The sequence below is a fragment of the Dermacentor albipictus genome, unplaced genomic scaffold, assembly GCF_038994185.2.
Source record: "Dermacentor albipictus isolate Rhodes 1998 colony unplaced genomic scaffold, USDA_Dalb.pri_finalv2 scaffold_17, whole genome shotgun sequence".
Taxonomy (NCBI): Eukaryota; Metazoa; Arthropoda; class Arachnida; order Ixodida; family Ixodidae; genus Dermacentor; species Dermacentor albipictus.
The window spans coordinates 4,820,225-4,843,182 of record NW_027225571.1 but is presented as its reverse complement, the minus strand read 5'-3'; the positions used below and the strand labels follow the sequence as shown (position 1 = coordinate 4,843,182).

The window sequence follows — 22,958 nt, the reverse complement described above, 5'->3', positions numbered from 1 at the left end:
AAAATCCCATAATAATGAAATTTTTGCTTGTTTCTCGAACCACTTGTCCTTTCAAAGTTTGTGCCGCAGGATGCCAACACCATTCTTGGCGTGTCATGCACTAGCTCATAAATCTACCACCCCGTTTCCTTTGATTAGAGCGTGGTTTGTTAGCCACTGAAAACAGACCTTATGACCAGCGAGTGAAGTGAGTGTCGATGTTTTTATAATTTCATAGATCATAAAGTAATCGATATGAAAAAAAAGAAAGGGTCAGCCAAGTGCCGACGCTAAGGAAAACAAGATCGAGGTATACGTGGTTGCTCCAATGATACGATCATTAAGTGTTAATTATATTTCAATATTCTGGCTCTTTCTTATGTTGATTATTCACTTATTTTGTATCTTAATCGTATTGTATTTTTCACGCATTCACGTGGACTTCAGTCTTGGTCGATATAACGCAAAGCTATTCCAAATGTTTCTATTCCATTTCTGCAATCAGCCCTCCATTATTTCTCAAAAATCTCCCCCCCCCCCACTTCGCCTGTATGGCATGCGACATCAAGAAAACCGCAAGAACTCCCTGGGCCCTATAACGTAAAACTATTCCAATATGTTTCTATTCCAATTTCCTGACGTCAAATTGGCGTAACCACCGACGCAAGCACCGGGTGGCCACCCACAGGGTTGTCTGAACAGACCAATCAAACGTTCTCCTCGTTCATAGGAGGTCACTTTTGTTTGCTTGAAAAACGAATAACATTGCCTACACACAGCGGCTTGTCGTATCTAATTGGCTGACAATAGGCGAGGAGAACGCTCAAGTGGAGAGGGATTCACTGGGGCAGAGCCAGTGCACTAAAAATCGTTAACCGGATGAAGAGGGTGGTGCCGGCGTCTGCGATTGGTCGGCTTTCCCTTACTTAGCTCGTGGTGGCTGGTCGAAAATCGCGGCGGCATGCAACGGAAGCCCAAGAATGACGCTAAAACTGACCCTCAGCAAAGAAGAGTTGGCAGAATGAGGTAGTAAACGTGCCGAAAGTGCTTGAAAACGTTACACGGTCACGCAAGAAGTTTTATTATACGCAAATACACCCATGCTCTCCGGCAGGTGCGAGTAGCCAGCGTCTCAGCGATTGGCGGCAGCCATCTTTTATTCCTTTCGGAACGGGACAGCCTGCGGCTATTCCGAAAGAAATTCAGTTTTGTTCGGCATATTAATGCATCTTTATCGCGTACACGTCACTTTGACGCGATGAGTTCCTGCGGTTTTTTGACGTCGCGTGGCAGGCAGGTGAAGTGGGTGCAGCCCGAAAACTTTTTACCAATAACCGAGGGCTAATGGTAAAAGGGGTCGAATGAGAAATAACTGTTTTTCCATTTTTCTGTCAAATCATGCATAATCAGCGTGTACACATCTTATCAGATGGGGAGGTATTGCGGTTTTCGTGACGTCGCGTGACAGACATGTGAAGTGGGGGGTGGTCGAAAAAAGTTTTTGACCAATCGCGTAGGGCTGATAGCAGAATTGGAATAGAAAAGTTTGGAATAGTTTTACGTTATAGCGCCCCCTATTTGCTATGACGTGCTCGCAATGGTTATGCCTGATTCTACCAAACAAATTAAAATAATGACTTCCGCGTGTACGCCTCTTTCGTCATTAGCCCTCCGCTATTCGTCAAAAGTTTTGGGGCTCCGCCCACGCCGCCTGTCTGTCTCACCAGGTCACAAGATCGAAAAACTCACCATGCCCAAGGACTATGACGTAACACTATCCCAAACTTTTCTATTCCAATTCTGGCTGCTAAGCACGAGGTCGCGGGATCGAATCCCGGCCATGGCGGCCGCATTTCGATGGGGGCGAAATGCGAAAACACCCGTGTACTTAGGTTTAGGTGCGCGTTAAAGAACCCCAGGTGGTCGAAATTTCCGGAGTCCCCCACTACGGCGTGCCTAATAATCAGAAAGTGGTTTTGGCGCGTTAAACCCCATAACTTTGTTACAATTCTGCAATCAGCCCTCCAGGATTGGTCAAAACGTTTTTGGACCACCCCCACTTAACCTGTCTGTCACGCGACGTCACGAAAACCGTGATAGCTCCACATCTGATATGACGTGTACACACTGATTATGCGTGATTTGGTCGAAGACAATAGTTATTTCTGACTCGATGCCTTTTAGCCATTATCCCTCGGCTATTGGTCAAAAGTTTTCGGCCTGCACCCGCTTCACCTGCCTGTCACGCCACGTCACAAAATCTCAAAAACTCACGCGTCAAAGTGACGTGTACGCTATAAAGATGCTATAATATGCCGAACAAAACTAAATTTTCTTCTGAATAGCCGCAGGCTGCCCTCTTCCGAAAGGAATAGAAGATGGCTGCCACCGATCGCTCAGGCACTGGCGACTCGCACCTGCCGGAGAGCATGGGTTTAATCGCGTGTAATAATATTTTTTACGTGGCCGTGTAACGTTTTCGATCACTTTCGGCGCATTTACCACCTCGTTCTGCCAAATCTTTTTTGCTGAGGATCCGTTTCAGCGTCATTCTTAAGCTTCCATTGCATGCTGCTGCGATTTTCGACGAGCCACCGCAAGCTAAGTAAGGCAAAGCGGACCAACAGCAGACGCCGGCACCACCCTCTTGATCCGGTTGTCAATTTTCAGTGCAGGGGCTCGGCCCCATAAAATCCCTCTCCACTTGAGCGTGCTCCTCACCTCTTGTCAGCCAATTAGATAAGCCAAGCCGTGCATTGTAAGCAATGTTATTCGTTTTTCAAGCAAATAGAAGTGACGTCCTATGAACCAGGACAGCGTTTGATTGGTCGATTCAGACAAGCCTGCGGGTGACCGCCCGATCCTTGAGTCGGCGGTTACGCAAGTTTGACGTCAGGAGACTGGAATAAAAACATATTGGAATTGTTTTACATTATAGGGCCTCAAGTCGCGTGTACGCATTGAAAATGCATCATCATCTCCCCCATAAAAACGAATATTTTTTTCGGCATAGGTGGATACTTATCTGGAGAACGGGTTTATTTTCGTATAATAATATATATAATATAATATAATAATATATAATAATATTATAATTTTACGTATAAACACGTACCCTTCACCCGCCCGCCTCCACCTTATATTTCCAGACGTCTACACTACCCCCAACTGCCGGTGCTGTGGAATTCACCCGGCTACGCTTCCCCATATGCTATGGGAGTGCCCAGCACAGTACACACAGACGAACACCACGGCTCTCTCGTCGAGGTTGCATGAGACTCTGCGGAGCTCCGCCCTCGATGACCAAACCTGGGTGACCCAGCACGCCCGCGAGGCGGCGGCGAGGCAAGCCCTCGACGTCCCTTCGTGGGAAGCTTAGGCCCAGCCATCATAAAGTGCTGGTTCTACAATAAAAGTTTATTCCTCCTCCTCCTCGCAGGTATAAGACATAACTCTGCGAACTCACCTTTGCCGAAGATCTGTTTTAGCAAAATCTTTAGGTTTCCTTTGCATGCAGCCGCGATTTTCGACCAGCCAGCGCAAGCTAAGCACGGGGAAGTGGGCCAATTGCAGACGCAGGCTCCAACCTCCTCATTCGATTAGCTACTTTCACTGCGCTAGTTCGTGCACATTGATGCTCTCTCCTTTCTGCAGGCTCCTCGCCTCTTGTCCGCCAGTTAGATAAGGAAAACGTTTCAAGATAGGCAATGCTGTTCGCTCTGAAAGCAAACAAATGTCAATGCCTATAAATGAGGAGAGCGTTTGATTGGGCTGTTCAGACTAAGCTTCAGCTCACCGCCCGATGTTTACGCAGGCGATTACGTAAATTTGACATCAGGAGCTCGAAATCAAAACAGATTGGAATAGTTTTACGTTATAGGGCCCCTCGTCCCCTTGGCCGGCCTGCAAAGTAGGAGGCGCTCGCTGTATTCTTCAGAAGTCTCGGCAGCAACGCCTCTATTTTGGGTGACTCTGTTTCACTCCAGGGCCTCCAAACGCTTTTCGGCGTCCTGCAGTTCCTGGCAGGCACGATGCGAATCATGCGTTTAAGCGACACAGGCTTCGCCAGCTGAGGCTGTGTTCTTGGCATGGCTGGAGCGTGTCGGCACTCTCACTGGCCCGTCGATGGCGCGCAGCCTCAGCGCGCTATGGTTTCCTCTCTTCAGTGTCGACTGCTGTCTTGCGATGCGCGGCAAATTGCCGTCACGAACCGCTCAGACAAAGTATGACACTCGCGAGGCAGGTGGCTCTCCGTGCTACCTTCTTCGACCCAGCCTTCCTCCGTCCCCATGATGATGGTGATGTATTGGCATCCCCTTTGAAAAGGACGGTGAAACATATTCACCGGGCCTGCTCGTTTTAATAAGGGATGCTCTACATGTTTTTCATTCCATCGTTTTTTGTATACATCTCCATATTCTTCTTTTTTTTTTGCTGTTCTTCGAAACTTCTGTATATTCCGCGCAGCTCAGAGTTTTGAGAATTGCACTCTACAAACTAATGTCATGAAATGATACGGCGACAGCGCACGCCTTTTATCTTGAATCTTCTCAGACGCATATATTAAAAGTGCGAAAGAATGATAGAGCTGAAACCTGAAAAAGATGTAATTTTATGGCACAGCTATGTACTATACGTGTCCCGTGCATTGAGACATCGTTAAAGATGCCCTAGTGGTCAGTATTTTACCGGATTCCCCAACCACGATGTACCCCGTACTCAAATAGGGGTTTTGGCACGACAAACCAGAGAATTCAATTCTATACAGCTACAGCGACGGCTACGAGTCTCACACTTCGTCTAATATTCTAACATGTTGCTATCGCATTCTTTGCTTCCGGATGATTGCGAAACTGTGACATCTTATTTTTTTATTCAGCGTCATCGCATGCTTCTGTGAGGTGTATTGAAAAGGAGTGGAAGTCGACTCGTTTAGCAGTATGAAATCAAAATTTATACAATAGTTAGATGTAGAAATCACAATAGCTATACACTGTTTGTCTGCAGAATATGAATTCTGTTAAAATCTCATCAATAATAAGGTAATTAATTGAGTGCAAACAGCTTTTTTATTGCGCTGACAACCGCTGTGTATAATTCGAACTGGAGTAACTAAGCGAGAAGCAAGCCTTTATTTTAAATGAATGCATCATTTAAAGTACATCAACAGCAGCAAAACACACACACACACACACAAACTTCGAATCACATGCGCCAACCTCCGTCGTTGCTTAGCGCCCATGGTGTGGGGCTGCTAAGTACAAAGTCGCGAGATCAAATCACCGCCAGGGCGGCCGAATTTCCATGGGGGCGAAATGGAAAACTACCGTGTACTTGGATTTAGGTACATGTTAATAAGTGACAGGGGGTCGAAAAAATTCAGGAATCCCCTACTACGGCGTACCTCAAATTCAGGTCGTGTTTTTGGCGCATAATACTCCATAATTTATTATTTTTACCTCACATTCCGCCTCACCGCAATTCACGGTGCGCGCCGCTCTTGAGCACACAACCCCCTTGTAGTACACTACAGTGGAAGCATACCATTTATTTATTCATTATGCCTGCGTTGTAATCCTATATTTGCGTGCGCCTACAGGCGACGAATGTAGCAGCCTGATCTTTGCTTTTACCCTCTATATTCTAGACATTACGGCGCTGGATTCGTAGGGCTGTTACGGCCGTGCCCCTGTCGTCATTAACTGTGTGTGCAACGACCTCGTTCACGAATAGCCGTGTGTGTGCGCACAGAAAGTGCCCGTTCGCAACCTGCTCCGACTACTGGTTCCGATCGCGCAATTCTTGTCGCCTGCGCTTATCAGATAACTTTTCTCTGATAACGTTCTCTGATTACAGACAGGGCAGATAAAATGTATTTGTGCCGATATGCACAAAAAAAAAGCAATGACCTCGTTAGCATCGTGACCACGAGCATACCATTACATAAGTGTCGTCCCATTTATGGAATTCATGTCATGTCATGCATGCATTTCTAGTCGTGCATCGTCATCATCATCTTAATCATCATCACCCTAGCTACGCCCGCTGCAGGGCAAAGGACTGTCCCATAATTCTCCAACTACCCCAGTCATGCGCTAATTGTGGCCATGTTGTCCCTGCGAACTTCTTACTTTCATCCGTCACATACCTTTCTGCCGCTCCCTGCTACGTTTCACTTCTCTTGGAATCCAGTCCGTAACCCTTAATGACCATCGGTTATCTTCTCTCCTCACTACATGCCCTACCCATTTCGGTTTCTTGATTTCAACTAAGATGTCATTAACTTGCATTAGTTCCCTCACCCAATCTGCTCTCTCCTTATCCCCCCCCCCCTGACGTCAGAGCCATCATTCTTCTTTCCAGAGCTCAGTGCGTCGTCCTCAATTTAGGTCCGAACTAGTCAGCACGGCCTCCCACCCGAGCAGTCCTCCCGCACAAGCAGAAAACACCTGCTTGTCCTTTCTTTTTAATAAATGTTGCTCCTCCTCCTCCTCCTCAATTTAAGTAGAACCCTTTTCGTAAGCCTCTAGGTTTCTGCCCCATAGGTGAGTACTCGTACCACACAGCTGTTATAGACTTTTCTCTTGAGGGATAATGGCAACCTGCTCTTCATAATCTGAGAATGCCTGCCAAACGCACCCCAGCCCATTCTTATTCTTCTGATTACTTCCGTCTCATGATCCGGAACCGCGGTCACTACCTGCCCTAAGTAGATGTATTCCCTTAACACTTCCAGCGCCTCGCTACCTATCGTAAACTGCTGCTCTCTTCGGAGACTGTTAAACATTGCTTTAGTTTTCTGCAGATAAATTTTTAGACCCACCCTTCTGCTTTGCCTGTCCAGGTCAGTGAGCAGGCATTGCAATTGGTCCCCTGAGGCAATATCATCAGTGAATCGCAAGTTACTAAGATATTCTCCATTAACTCTTTTCTCCAATTCTTCCCAATCCAGGTCTCTGAATACTTCCTGTAAACACGCTGTGAATCGCATTGGAGAGATCGTATCTCCCTACCTGACGCCATTCTTTATTGGGATTTTGTTGCTTTCTTTATGGAGCTATACGGTGGTTATAGAGCCGCTATAGATATCTTTCAGTATTTGCACATACAGCTCGTCTACACCCTGATTCCGTAATGCCTCCATGACTGCTGAGGTTTTGACTGAATCAAACGCTTTCTCGTAATAGATGAAAGCTGTATATAAGGGTTGGTTATATTCCGCACATTTCTCTATCACCTTACTGACAGTGTGAATATGGTCTATTGTTGAGTAGCCTTTATGAAATCCTGCGTGGTCCTTGGGTTGACAGAAGTCTAAGGTGTTCTTGATTCTATTTGCAATTACCTTCGTAAACACTTTGTAGTCAATGGACAATAAGCTGATTGGCCTATAATTTTTCAAGTGTTTGGCGTCCCCTTTCTTGTGGATTAAGAGTATGTTGGCGTTCTTCCATGATTTCGTTACGCCCGAGGTCATGAGGCATTGCGTATACAGGGTGGCCAGTTTCTCTAGAACAATCTGCCCACCATCCTTCAACAAATATGTTGTTACCTGATCCTCCCCAGCTGCCTTTCCCCTTTGCATAGCTCCCAAGGCTTTCATTACTTCTTCCCGTGTTACTTGTGGGATGTCAAATTCCTCTAGACTATTCCCTCTTCCATTATCGTCGTGGGTGCCATTGGCACTGTATAAATCTCTATAGATTGCGAGCAACAAGCTCAACGGAAACGGGGCGCCACCGTTACGGCAGCCAAGCGCCGTCGAGTCGCAGCAGAAGGCGCGCCAAGGCAAGGATCACATCCTCAGACGGCCCGCAAGGCTTCTAAGGGCAAGAAAAGTTTGTAAACAGCTTGGCGAATTCATCATCGAAGAACTCCTCAACCATTTAAACTATCTTATCCATATTAGTAATGATATTGCCGGCTTTCTCTCTTAACGCATACACATCATTCTTACTTATTCCTTGTTTCTTCATCACTGCTTTTAGGTGTGCTCCGTTCCTGAGAGAATACTCAATTCTATCCGTATTATACTTCCTTATGTCAGCTATCTTACACTTGCTGATTAACTTCGAAAGTTCGGCCACTTCTATTCTAGCTGTAGGGTTAGACGCTTTCATACATTGGCGTTTCTTAATCAGATCTTTCGTCTCCTGTGATAGCTTAGCGGTATCCTGTCTAACGAAGTCACCACCGACTTCTATTGCACATTCCTTAATGATGCCCTTCAGAGTTTCGTTCATTGCTTCAACACTGTGGTTCTCTTCCTGAGTTAAAGTCGAATACGTGTTCTGTAGCTTCACCCGGGATTCCTCTATTTTCCCTCTTACCGCTAACTCATTGATCGGCTTCTTATGTACCACTTTCTTCCGTTCCCTCCTCAGGTCTAGTCTAATTCGAGATCTTACCATCCTATGGGCACTGCAGGGCATCTTGCTGAGCACGTCCACATCTTGTATGATACCAGGGTTAGCGCAGAGTATGAGGCCAATTTCATTTCTAGTCTCGCCATTCGGGCTCCTCCACGTCCATTTTCGGTTATCCCGCTTGCGGAAGAAGGTAGTCATTATCCGCAAATTATTCTGTTCTGCAAACTCTACTAATAACTATTCCCTGCTATTCCTACATCCTATGCCATATTCCGCCACTGAGTTGTCTCCAGCCTGCTTCTTGCCTACCTTGGCATTGAAGTTGCCCATCAGTATAGTGCATTTTGTTTTGACTTTAGCCATCTCCGATTCCGTGTCTTCATAGAAGCTTTCGACTTGCTGGTCATGATGACTGGATGTAGGCGCGTAGACCTGTACGACCTTCAATTTGTACCTATTATTAACTTTCACAACAAGACCCGCCATCCTGTCATTAATGCTATAGCATACGTTCCTGTATGTTACCAGCTATATCCTTATTAATCAGGAATCTGACTCCTAGTTCTCGTCTCTCCGCTAACGTCCCGGTAGCCCTGGACGTGCCCGGTTTTTTGCACGGTATATGCTTAATTTGTCCTCCTAACCTCACTGAGCCCCATTATATCCCATTTACTGCCCGCTAATTCCTCTAATAGGGCTGCTGGACTTGCCTTACTAGATAACGATCTAGCGTTAAATGTTGCCAGGTTCAGGTTCCAATGGCGGTCCGTCCGGATCCAGAGATTCTCAGCATCCTCTGCTGCGTCACAAGCCTGACCACCACCGTCGTCAGTTGCTTCGCAGCTGCTGGGGACTGAGGGGCGGGGTTTGATTGTTGTATTCATATAGGAGGTTCTGGCCAAGTACAGCACCAGGGTGGCCCATTGTGCTCTGGTGAGTGAGTGCTTTACCGGTTCTGGTCACCGAGATCAGGCCGCACTCCAGGCCTCTTTATGCAATTCTATCAACACGTGGACCTTTTTTTTTCAATGCGGTGGAAAATTGCGCGGCAGCAGGATTCCAGCCCCGGTACTCTTGCACGCAAGGCGGATGCTCTACCTCTACGCCATCGCTGCGCCATTGTCATGCATATACTGTATATATCAACTTAAAGAAACGACTTCAACGGCAAGACAACTCGGAGCACATGCCTAGTGTCCCAAATATCATGATCGTCATGCCATGTCATTCATGTCATGTCATACATATATTGATATACAGGGGGATAATGTGTTAGTTTTATAGAATTTTTAAAAATCGTCTGTGGCAGATGGCGTAATCGTCGTCCTTGAGCTGGATTTTTTGAAGAGATCTACCATACTAGCACGGCAAATCGAAACACATACTCAAGTAATTAACACAAAGTCGCTCATTAACTTCCTAATTAATTACTTTGTGGAACATATTGCAATTACGAGTTGTAGTCGGTGAGCATGCAGGACGTATCCACTATAAACGAATTTACAGGATGACACCAGTTTCGAGATATTTTGCAAGGTGCGCAACGAAACACATGGATGTTCAGTTACTTTTATGCTTCATGCATAAAATAGGGTGTTCTTTAAAAAAAAGTAACAGGAACAGCAGTGCATTTTTAGATCAAGCTTGGCGGTGCAAATCACAAAAATGGCGTTATTCTAGAAATTGATTCCAAGTGGATAGGCCTTGCAAGCTCACCGGCTACAATTCGTAAATTGCAATAGTGCCATCAAGTAATCATATAGAAAAAAGGCAGTGGAGTTTTCATAACTATTTGAATATGTGTTTCGATTTCTCGTGCAAATAATGTCCACCTCCAAATAATCCAGCTCAAGTACTAGAGGCGCTACAACGTAAAACTATTCCAAACTTTTCTATTCCAATTCTGCCATCAGCCCTCCGCGATTGGTCACAAACATTTTTAGGCCACCCCAGTTTGCCTGTCTGTCACGCGACGTCACGTAAACCGCGATAGCTCTCCATCTGATATGACATGTACGCACTGATTATGCATGATTGGACTGAACAAAAGAAAAATAGGTATTTCTGATTCGACGGCTTTTCGCCATTAGCCCTCGGCTATTGGTCAAAAGTTTTCGGGCTGCACCCATTTCACCTGCCTGTCAAGCGACGTCACAACACCGCAAAAACTCACTGCGTCAAAGTGACGGGTACGTGTTAAAGATGTATTAATATGCCGAACAAAACTGAATTTTTCTCTGAATAGCGGCAGGCTTCCCCATTCCGAAAACAATAACAGATGGCTGCCGCCAATCGCTCGGGCACTGGCTACTCGCACCTGTCCGAGCAGATGAATTTTATTTGCGTACAATAAAACTTTTTGCGTGCCCGTGTAACTTATTTGAGCACTTCCGGCACGTTTACTACCTCACTCAGCCAACTTTTCTTTGCTGAAGATCCTTTTTATCGGCATTCTTAACCTTCACTTGCATGTCGCCGCGATTTTCGACCAGCCGCCGCACGCTGAGTAAGGGAGAATGGACCAATCGCAGGCGCGGGCACCATCCTCTTCATCTGGTTATCAATTTTCGGTGCACTGGCTCGGCCCCATCGAACCCCTCTTCACTTGAGCGTGCTCCTCGCCTCTTGTCAGCCAATTAGATAAGACAAGCCACTCAGTGTAGGCAATGTTATTCGTTTTTAAAGCACACAAAAGTGACCTCCTTTAAACGAGGAGAGCGTTTCATCGGGCTGTTTAGAAAACGCTGCGGGTAACCGCCCGACGCTTGCTTCGTCGGTAGCGCAAATTTGACGCCAGGAGATTGTAATAAAAACACGTTGGAATAATTTTACATCATAGGGCTCTAGAATTATGTTATCGGCAACAGTATATTTTATAAAAATTGCACAATATTGAAATACTCTGAGCCTGTATATGCCGTTTGACATACCTAGTGGTTAGAGCTAGTAGGCGACTTGGGTCACTGACGGATCTACGCAAGATAGGCAAGGAATACTTTACATTTAAATGTAGCACCAAATTGAAAGTGCGCATTTCGACGGGTTAGCAAATGATCATAAAGAGTCGACAAATTTTCAAGCAAAGGTATTTTTATTTTCCCTCAATACAACAAAGCCAAAAAGTTTGAACCTTTCATTGCAGCGAAGGTAAAAGCTGCCCGGAGTCCCTCGACAGCACACCTCTGCACAAAGTAGGAACGTTCAGCACATGGAAGGCTAATTTCTTGAATATATTGAAAAGTGGAAAACACTCAGCGGTGGTGGTGGTGGTGGTGCCCGGCTTCGGGACCGCAGGTGGTGGTAGCACTGTGAATCTCCGTGATTTGAGGCTTCTGTAAATATAAAAAATAAAGGAGGGATTCGTATGCAATGTGTATACATATATATGCATTCAAGATGAAGGGTTTCGCGCCAGACCCGAATGTATAACATTCAAAAAACAAAAGCAGACGAACGTTATGGCATATGTTTTGCTGACATTTCGGCCCGAGGACCACCCTTCGTCAGACTGTGTGTGCGTGCATGTGTGTGTGTTTGTGTGTGTGTGTGTGTGTGTGTGTGTGTGTGTGTGTGTCGCTTAATTTGTCATTTCTTTAATTCAAATATTAAGTACAAGTAATTTCCCCTACACGGTATCCTTGGTGTCTTTTGCTTGCTGGCTTTTTATAACTGATAAAAATGGGGCCCTTCGGTTTCCTTTCTTCTCGTTCATTAAGTAGCGAGGACCTCGAACCCGGCAGCATTGATGGCTTCAGTTAGCATGTGTGGGTTTATTGACCAGTTGCCTTCACCCACAAAGTTAACGCACACGTAGCACCTGCCGCACAAAGGATTTGCCACAGCCGCCGCCAAGGCTTGTGAGTGGTGGCGCCGCCTAAAACTCCCAGGGTTATTTCTAGAAGTAAAACATAAATACGCCAGAAAGCCATTAGGAAAACGGCGCCGCGGTAGCTCACTTGGTTAGAGCATTGCGCACGTGTTGCTAAGATGTGGGTTCGTGCCCCACATGCGGCCGGTTGTTTTTTCACCCACTTTCGTTTGCATTTTTTGATATTTTTTTCATTCACTTGATAACTACAAGTAATTTCCTCTATTCTATCCTTGGCGCCTTTGGTTGTTGACTTCTGATGATATGAGTAATAAAACCCGGTACCCTCGGTTACCTTTGTTCTCGTTGATACACACACACACACACACACACGAACACACACACACACACATATATATATATCTGGGTAGGTCCACACGAATCAGTTATGACAGATTAGGTCGTAAGAGACACCTAGCCCTAAATATATATAAAAGTTATATTACCGTAGAAATAATACGTTCTATGCTCAGAATGTCAAATAACGACTGCCTTTGCAATCACTACTTTACTTGAAAATCGTTACAACACACTGGCAACTATGATGTGGCTGCAGAGAATCGAAAACATAAAGTGACTCGTTCGAAGGCGCCTTCTCTCATGGGTCGGTCACGTTCGCTAGCAACGTGTTCCCTGACACCTTTGGCTGGCGCCTCTTACGACCTAATCTGTCATGAGAACTTATTCGTGCGTACCAGCCCAGATGCAGCGCACGTGAGGGTTCGTTCCCTATAAACAGCAGTTTTAGCTCCCATGCACATAAGTTTGCAGAAAGGCAAGTTACACTGAGTACAATAATTTATATTAAGGAAGATGCCGATAATCGTAGATTCCATGGGTATAACGTCAACTTGAAGATCCGTTTGCGCCTACCCTGTCGGATTCGTAAAATGGCAGCGTGCACATGCCTTGGACAACACACATCCACCTTTTACGAGTGCGTTGCCGCTGTCCCACACGCAGGGAATCTATATCAAAGTATTCTTTGCGGTGATTCCCTGATAAGGTGGACGTGACTTCGCTGCTTTCATTCCGCGCACCCAGTGTGGTGCCTATCTGGCTAAGGTGTTGTGGTGCTGAGCAAGAGGTCCAGGGTTCCATTCCGTTTTCATGGATGTCGAAATGCAAAAGAAAGGAACGATCGCGCGCAATGTTTCCGAGCACCTGCGAGACGGCCCTGAAGCCGCAATTCAGCGGAACCGCCGGCGCCGATTGCTGTGAGCACAGAGCGGATATGCCCTGCTCCATGTAGACGCATTCGCACAACGGCGGGAAAGGCGCGGCGAGAAGCACTTCCAGCGTATATCGCTTTTTTCCTTGCGCTAGAAAGTAGATATGATGAAAGTCTGCCTATACTGGCCCGTCTATCGTTGTGCCATATCTGCGGCAAGGCGATGCGTGTACCTAAGTACGGCGCTAGCTATGAGTTTACTCAACACTGAGTTTTTTTATCTTTTCTTTTCTTCGAAGCAGTGCAGTAGCCGGCGCCTCGAGCGAAAAGGCCCACATATCTTCTTACACATATAATAAATAACTAATAAATGGAAAGGAACCAGCTTCCGCTAGCTTTCCATAAAAATAACTTTATTGACAAACTTTTGGACGGCTACGTGGCACTGCAGGATCGATCAACACAAAGGTCATCGAAACTGTCAGATTTTCCCACAAACGAGACTCATCCCTACACGACGCAACGCTCCCGACGATTCAGTACTTGTTACACACGCTGCTGACGTGATCTCTCCTCTGCCGGCGCTGCCAGCCTATCTTAGTGCGAACCCCTCAGATTTCCCACTTTTCAGTACCATTTCGAATTGCAATATCGCCTCGCGAAGAGATTGAAGCTAACCTTTGCAAAATGTTCGTTACATATCTTTACTTACTTGTTTAAAGCAACTCATTTTTAAGTTTTTCCAGCAGGCCGCACTGTACATATTCTTGAGCTTTCCCAAAATTGACCATCAACTTGAAGTTAATCCCTTAGATGCAATTTTAGGTGGGTCTTTTGCTGCGAAATCTTCTTCCGATCAGATTTTCAAACGTTTATTTTTCTGCAACTACCATTGCAGTCCCTGATTGATCTGTTTGGTGAGGTTCACGTTGTGCTACCTTTATACATTTTTTTTTACTTTCCTTGTTTATATACCCGTCGAATTCCTGTAATGTTTCGTCGAGACCCGGCACTTAGTTCTCTTGCAGTGAAAAGTGACGCTTGCGGAGAACACTTTTTGAGAACGCTTTCTTTTTTCTTTTTTTTTTTGCTCTTGCGGTTGCGCTCTCAAAAGAGATCAACAGTTTGCACCGCTAGTCAGTAGCCGCTAGCACTATGTGAATTAAAGAACAAACCGCCAACATGGTATTCCCGCACTATCCGCCCTAAATAAATATACGAGCACGCACACAACCAATTATTTATTATATGATTATATATATTATATATACTATATAATTATATGCCGTCAGATGCAGTAAATTAATTTACTAATGAACTTTCCGAAAGTAAATAACTGTCATTTCAAATTTCAGTGTTTTCAACGCAATGACGCTAGGGTATGATTGTTTTTCCTCACGAAATAGATTTTAGTTCATTTTCCGTTTTTATTAGCGACCACTTCTGGCAAACGAAACAAGCAGTAGTAAAAAAAAAATGGATTCATTTGTCAGTTGCTCTCAACCCTTAGAAGATTTGGAGCAAGGGGTTCCATAAACTATGACGTCCACGTTGTGGTACATTGACTCACTGTGAAGTGGTTGGCCAAGACAGCTTCATCTTCAAGTAAAGTATACGAAATCTCTATGAGTCTTTGAAGGTATTACGCACTATTCTTTGCTATGATTACACCCCTTTATTTATTACAAAATTCGGTGGCATTAGGTAGAGCATGAAATGTAGAGCAACAATTTACTGACCTTTCTTCTGCTGTTACCAAAATATTAATGAAGTCGAAGTCATTAAAGAACGACCTAATTTTATTGTCATTCATACGAAACAATAAAGCAGCTAATAGTAGCATTGATTTAAGTTATTTGTTCCGCGCAAGGTCAGGATTCCTACTGGATTCTTTTACAGCAGTGTTCCAGAAATAAAACGCAAATGCCTTGCCTCCACATTCGTTAAGTTTTTCTTATGGTGAGCCACAGCTGTGGTTACGCAGCACCATTACATGATGTTGAGTTTCTTTTTGTTTTAAGCTTTCCTAATTCTCAAGTTTGTATTATCTAAAGACGTAACTTCATTATCTGGAATTGAGAATAAGGTGTCGAAGAGAAAAGAAATTGGTATAGGGATTCCTGTTACTGAAAGGTGTAGGTGTGCAAACATGTACACATGAAGCAAAGTGTTTTGTTGTGTTTTGTGGCATTTAATCTTGGGTTCCTTTTAATTTCTTCATGTGTTCGTGTTTCCACGCTTATCTTAATTTTCTCTAGCATAATTTTTCACCAGCTGCAATATCGCCGGTAAGATAATGTTACGGGAGACCCGCGTCCATTAAAATACTGTGGCACTTATTTACATCATCATATATTTGCAGTCTACTGTGGGCACAAGTAGGCTAATAATTTGTAGCACCTGCAGTGAACCATCATTCTGCCATGCGCTCCCCGGAGCTCCATCTGGGCCTCTTCCATCCCATAAACTCTCTCGTCAGATGCTCAGGAGCCTGAATTAACGTTTACGAAACTGAAAGAAGTCTAAGTAACACGCCATCGCACTCTCGAATCCCGAGCTCCAATACATATATAGCTGTTGTTCTTGCCCCTCGTGAGATGTGGAGCCCAATGCATTGGAGTTCATTTTTCAGCTGTCCGTCTTCATTATCTGCGCAGAAGAAAACCGAGCACTGTGGTTGTGGAGACAGACAACAGAAACTTAGCAGGACGCGCTTGTTGCACATATGCTTGAGCGGCACATAACACGCGCGGATTTTACAAATCTCATTCTATATATTACGGCCATAGGTGTCTATGTGCACCACGGAAATATGACAAACAGAGCTGCGAGTGATTGGAACACATCGCTACATTAATACAACATGGGCCCCAGTATTTCCCACAAACACGATTCTTCGTCAGCACTACAATAGGAATCACCATTTACCTTTCAATGGCATGCATGTGCATATACTCTCACTTCTGAAGGATTACCAAATTGAACTTCATTTCAAAAGGGCCATTACATATTCCTTAGTCTTGAAATTAAACAACCATAAAGGTAGAAAGGAAAAGCTACGCACACGAATTCCTATAGTATCTGTCGGCACTTCGGTTCATACACTATAAACCATACCCAGTACACTTGCCAAAGCTTTCCAAAAACTGGACAATCGGCCGCTTTCTGTGCAGGTGCTGCTGGAACACCGCCCCCATTGCCCGTCGGCCCATGAAGCTATGAAGGCACTTTTGTGTTTCTTAAGGACGACGGGTTTGTGCGACCACCTGTGACTATTAAGGCAATTTCTGTAAAACCACACGCGTCAGCGAACTTACCGCAATTTCCTTCTTTCCTTCCCTCCTCTCTCTCCCTGTGATCTTTGCTTTCCCCTTTCCCATTCCCTCGGTGTAGCGTAGCCAACCGGACGTTATTCTGGTTAACCTCCCTGCCTCCTTCTTTTCTCTTTCCTCCTCCTCACCACAGAGCTCGAGGTGGTGAGCAACGCTCACAGCGGCGATCGTGGCGAGCAGGACACAGACAAGAAACGCCTTCACGGTAACCCTCTGGCTCTTCACGATACGAGCACTGCGGAATCAGAAAGCTCAAATGAAGCTAATAGTGTGTAGGGGCGATACGCGCCCCTTTTTATACCGCTAATAACGTTGCGTTCGAGCTGCGGCAACCCAGGCAAGTTGCCACTGTCACAGGGTACAGACAGATGTCGCACACGCGAGAAATAATAAGGCACCTTCGGCTCCATTGGTCAGACATGGCGTCAGGAACAAGTTATACCTGTGATTCCTGACGGTGCCAACTGCATCCTCCCGCTCTCATTGACGCATCGTTCTTAGGAACCGGCACGCACTGCATCTTAAGAGAGAGAGATATGCAAATGAGAGAAAAGCAGGGAGGTTAACCAGAGATAAAACCTCCGGTTTGCTACCCTGCAATAGGGTAAGGGAAATGGGAAATAAATACGGAAAGAAGAGAGTGACAAAAATAAAAGCGTGAAAAAAATATGAAGAGGGACGGAATGGGATCATTATAGTCTTTCTAATGGGCCACTGTCACGTAAAAAGGTCAACAAAGCCTTCACTGACTTTCGCTGCAACGATAGTTCATGTCGGCATTCCAAAACTGACTGTTCTGAAAGTGGCCTGTCGTCAAGACGTGCCAACGCGGCCGCTAGTGACAGCCGGTGCGCGCTGTATCGAGGACAGTGGCAAAGTACGTGTTCGATAGTCTCCTCCCCGCCGCAGTGACTGCAAGCCGCGCTGTCATCTATACCGACGCGGAAGGCGAAAGATCTTGTATAGGCGACACCAAGCCACAGTCGGCAAAGTACTGCTGTCTCGAGTCGAGAGTGTCCAGATGGGGGTCGAAATCGAAGGGATGGGTCCAGCCGGTGTAGACGTGTCTGCTTCAAGCTTGGTGTGTTCCGTAAAGTTTTGGTGGTTTCATTAGCAAGCACACGGATCTTCACTGCAGCGTTTGTTCTTGAGAATGGAATGGAGTCTTGCAAGCCCTCCTCGTGTGCAGATCATGCTGCTACACGGCATGTTCATTGGCCATTATGCCACAGTGGCTTGGAATCCACAGTAACGTGATGTCATGTCCTTGCTCGACGAGGTGGTGAAGCAGCAGTCTGATTTCTAGAACTAGTTGTTCGTGCGGTCGTCGGCGTAACGCAGAAACCAAACAATCAAGAGCAGCCTTGCAGTCACTGAACACGCTCCATTTCTTGGGTAGTTCATCAGAAATTACACGAAGTGCACAGCAAATAGCAGCAAGCTCCGCGGCAGTCAATGTAGTCTGGTGAAATAGTCGAATCTTTATGGTCGAGGGTTTAGCAGGAAAGATCACCGATCCTGCAGACCCATTCACCGTGGTTGAAGTGTCAGTATATAGATGATGATGCTCGTTGTATGTCTCGTACAGCAAGAACAGTGAAAGCTGCTTGAGTGCTGCAGACGAGAGTTGGGCTTTTGTTCGTATTGCTGGTACCATTAGTCGAACCTTTGCGTGAGCCAAGCACCATGGCGGAAACAGAACTTTTGCTGGAGCTGTATAACCTGATGGAAGGTATGCACGATAAGGCAGGACTGTTTCACAAAAAAAAGGTACATGGTCGATTCCCTGGAAGTGAGGCTAAATGATGGGCAGGGGCTCGAGCAACGTGTCTTACGTGTACTCTGAGCGCTTCCATGACTATATGGGTCTTGGCCGGGAAATCGTGTGCAATGGCAATTGTTTCAGCCGTTGACGAGCACCGCGGCAATCCAAGACACACTCTAAGTGCCTGGGCCTGGACGGTTTGGAGTGTACGGATATTACTTCTACAGGTGTTGGTCAGCACAGCCAAGCTGTATCGCAAATACCCAAGAAAGAGCGTCCTGTATAGTTGCATCATTACGTGTACTGACGTGCCCCACACTGCATCTAAAAACTGCCGCCGCAGCATGTGAGATAACAAAGGACATGAATCGCTCGCCACCGAAGATGCGTGCTGTTTCCCACCTTCAGCATTGTTGGTTGCGTGACGTCGGTAAATAAACATCGCGTATATATTTACTTCTCTCGGCGCCGCTGGCTGCGTGGGGAACTGTGTGCGTAGGCTGAGAGCTGCGTTGTAGCCATTGGAGCTTAGTCTGTGTACGGCGATGTTACTGATTACATTTTTTATTTTATTATTGTAGTTAATTCACCATTTCTTCACGCTTCTTGGACGCTGATTCGAAAGTGTATTGGCACACTCCACGTGCAGCTGAAGGGTGCGGCGTAATGTTTCCTCCTACGTCGCTCGCTTTCTTCCTTTTTTCTCACGATGAACGTGTTAATATCGATGTCTGCTTGCAAGCATGACGGTCTTCGTGGTAGCGGACATGCGCTGCAGAGAAAGCAACTCGCTAATAGCAGTAGTGTCTCTTTCACGTTAGGTTCTTTTCATCACATGCACGTTTTCACGCCGAACGATCCTTGTCAGTATGGCTACGCTGTTAAAGTTCAGTGAGGGGTATGTGTTGAACATTGTGCTTGCTGTGTATGTATGAACATTGTGCTTCCTGTTCTTGATGATGTACAGAGAACATTACAGTAGCGTGCTCCTGTTCACAGAGCTATGGTTTTTTTTCCCGCTCGTCATAATATCACTGCGGCAGTTCAAATAGCGAAGTTTTGAACCGGATTCGAATATTTAAAGAATACTCGCCCAGAATAAGTTATATGGGGAGTAATTTTTCATATTTATGCAAAATTTTGGTATTTTATGTGAGTTCCAGCAATTAACTAGCCCGCCTTACAGCATTGACGAAATTTTCATACCTTGAAATGAAAATGAAGATTAGTAGAAATAAAATCTTATCAATATTTGTTCCCATACATTAACGTATGCGTCGCTCTTGGTTATTTCCTTTGAGTGCGCAGCTTTTAAAAGCACGTGTTAGCCACCTCCACAATTTGTAGGACTGCGATAATTAGAAGCATGGAATAGTGATAGTGACTGCAATAACTATGGTATGTGAAGAAAACCTACCACCAGTCATCGTCAACTCACCTAGTCATTTGAAATACAAGATATCTTAGTTGCAGCCACCACAGAAAGTGCCACCGAAGGCTGGTTACCCGACAAGTTCCGTTCTATACTACTGCATGCCTTTGTGCCGTCACTTTGCTCCAGCTGTCAATAATGATCCTTTGCTAGAAGAAGCGATTACTGGGGCCACCAAGTATTCTTGAAATAACATTGTCTAACAGCGGGGATTTTGACACAGACATGGAGAAGAGCAGACAGAAATGAAAGGTAGTGAGGTGAACGACAGGAACAAAAAAACAATAATAATAATCGGCAGCCACGCTCATTACTGCTTACATTATAGTCGCTTTGATGAATTTTTTTTTCTGCGCGTTCCTGGTCCATGCAAACTTTCTCCTGCGGTTTGACTGCACCACGGTGAGGCCAAATGAAAACGCGCGCAAAGCGTCTTAACGTGCTTGCTTGCCCGCGAGGACTTCATAACTCGAAGGACCACTCAGCGGTATTCAATTGCGCATTAATGTTTTTACAGCGAAGCTGTATATGGCTAGTCCGTCCGTCTGTCTATCGCCTGTACGCTGAAATCTCCTACGGTGCAACCCCATTCACATGTGCGAAAAAAAAAGAAAGAGCAAAGAGAGGCGCGCGATTGGCTGTGCCAGTAGTGACGTCGTTGCTCTCCGTCGCAGCCGAGCGGGGGCGCAGCAATTTCTCTCCGGCTCCGAAATGTGGTAGGCCACACGTCAAACATACTCCTGAGGAGCAGGCAGATTTCGATCAGCAACGCCACGAGTAGAACCGGGAACGAGATCGTCTACGCCATGCCGATGCTGCATCCCGGGCGCAAGAACAGGATCGTGCAGTCAGGCGCAAGCAGCAACGGCGTACCGAGGATCCGACAGCATGGCAAGCCGTCGTTTAATGAACAGTCAGTATTAACCCAGTGATAAACACCGGGGCCGCACGTTTCCGCTTCGCTGGTTAACCATCTGTACGGAATGCTTGGGGAACCCGCCGTGGTTGCTCAGTGGGTATGGTGTTAGGCTGCTGAGCACGAGGTCGCGGGATCGAATCCCGGCCACGGCGGCCGCATTTCGATGGGGGCGAAAACACCCGTGTACTTAGATTTAGGTGCACGTTAAAGAACCCCCGGTGGTCGAAATTTCCGGAGTCCTCCACTACGGCGTGCCTCATAACCAGAAAGTGGTTTTGGCACGTAAAACCCCATAATTAATTAATGCTTGGGCAGTGATTTTTATTTATTTTATACACTCATTTTATACACTTATGACTTGGCGCGAGCTCCTACCCATTGGCTGTGTCGTCACGTGCCCAACGACGCACGCACAAGGAAACACGTTTTAGTCAGCCAGATGGTTGCGACGTGACGTGCGCAAAGATGCACACGCTAGGTAGATGTCTAGACAACCAGTACCGCAAAGGCGCCGTTGCGTCGGGGAAGTGTGCTATTCTCGCACCCCGGAGGCCCGGGTTTGATTCCCTCCCAGATCGAAATTTACCCTATACTCTTTTCAAAAGCATTAACTTACTTTGTTTACCGGAGCGCTACTGAGAAATCTGACGTTAGTACGAGTATCTTTTGTGTCGTTTAACTCGTTGCCACAGGCCATTTTTGGTACCATCATTCCGTCACGCCTTCGACTACAGCGCCAGATTGTCGCGTAATGGCGCATACAATATTATCGCATTAAAAAAACATGCTCTTCCGCTTTCCTCCCCAACTCAAGAGAAAAAAGTGAAGAGGAGAAAAATAAAGTATGAGCGAGAGAGGGAGGCACTGCCAACACGGGGAGCTGCTCATCACTCCTGCAATCAGTCACCGAGGCAAGTCGACCTCAAAAATTCTAACATTGCCTACGTTTCTTCATGATCCTGCGACAAATGCGGTCATGTTCCTGACTTTTTGTCTCTGAAGATTGTCTAGAATCAAGCTTGTTCAACCCAAATGGACTGTGGCGCTCGACGTCGTAACAAGGACAAAACTCCAAGACGCTTACAACTGTTCTTTTTTTCTTTCACAGCTGCATGAATCGCACATTGGAGTGTGTTATTTCAATGAGGAATGAGTGCGCTTTCGTAAGAGCCACTTCTACCTAAATACGGCAGAGCAGAAAGAGGAGGAGAGCAAGAGAGAAATAGAAGAGAGGAAAGGCAGGGAAGTTAACCACACGCACGTTCGGTTTGCTCCCCCTGCACTGGGGGAAGGGTCATAGGGACGAAAATAGAGAGAGGGAGAGAGAATGAGGGCTAATAGGAAAACACGGGGAGCTTAAGCAAGGACGAGTCCGGTTGCTTATCCTGCACTTGGGTAAAGAAAAATGGGAACACATGGGGCGCTATAACGTAAAACTATTCCAAACTTTTCTATTCCAATTCTGCTATCAGCCCTCCACGATTGGTCAAAAACGTTTTTCGACCACCCTTACTTCACCTGTCTTTCACGCGACGTCACGAAAACCGCGATAGCTCCCCATCTGATATGATGTGTACACACTGATTATGCATGATTTGACTGAAAAAAAGAAAAATAGTTATTTCTGATTCGACCCCTTTTCGCCATTAGCCGTCGGCGATTGGTAAAAAGATTTCGGGCTGCACCCACTTCACCTGCCTGTCACGCGACTTCACAAAACCGCACAAACTCACCACGTCAAAGTGACGTGTACGTGATAAAGATGCAATAATATGCCGAACAAAAGTGAATTTTCTTCGGAATAGCCGCAGGCTGCCCCGTTCCGAAAGGAATAAAGAATGGCTGCCGCCGATCGCTGAGACGCTGGCTACACGCACCTGCCGGAGAGCATGGGTGTATTTGCGTATAATAAAGTTTGTTGCGTGGCCGTGTAACGTTTTATAGTCCTGACACACGGGCAAAACTAAAGTCCTTTCCAGTAAACCCCTTTTGCTACTCTGAAGGACCCTTCGCAGAAAGGAGTTGCGCCGATGACACACGGCACCGCACTGAACTTCTTTAGGTAGTTCCTCAGATGAACGCCGCAAGAAAAATAGCGCTGGCTGTTAAAGCCACAAGAGAGA

The 22,958-nt window shown here is 45.9% G+C and overlaps 1 long non-coding RNA gene across 1 annotated transcript in view; it reads right to left on the bottom strand.

Moving 5' to 3' along the window:
- Nucleotides 1-11,420: 11,420 nt before the first annotated feature.
- LOC135896188 (uncharacterized) overlaps nucleotides 11,421-22,958 on the bottom strand; it is a 57,558-nt gene continuing 46,020 nt past the window's right edge. Inside the window, exon 3 of the long non-coding RNA XR_011509676.1 lies at nucleotides 11,421-11,680. This is a non-coding gene — a long non-coding RNA (uncharacterized lncRNA). The remainder of the gene's footprint in view (nucleotides 11,681-22,958) is intronic.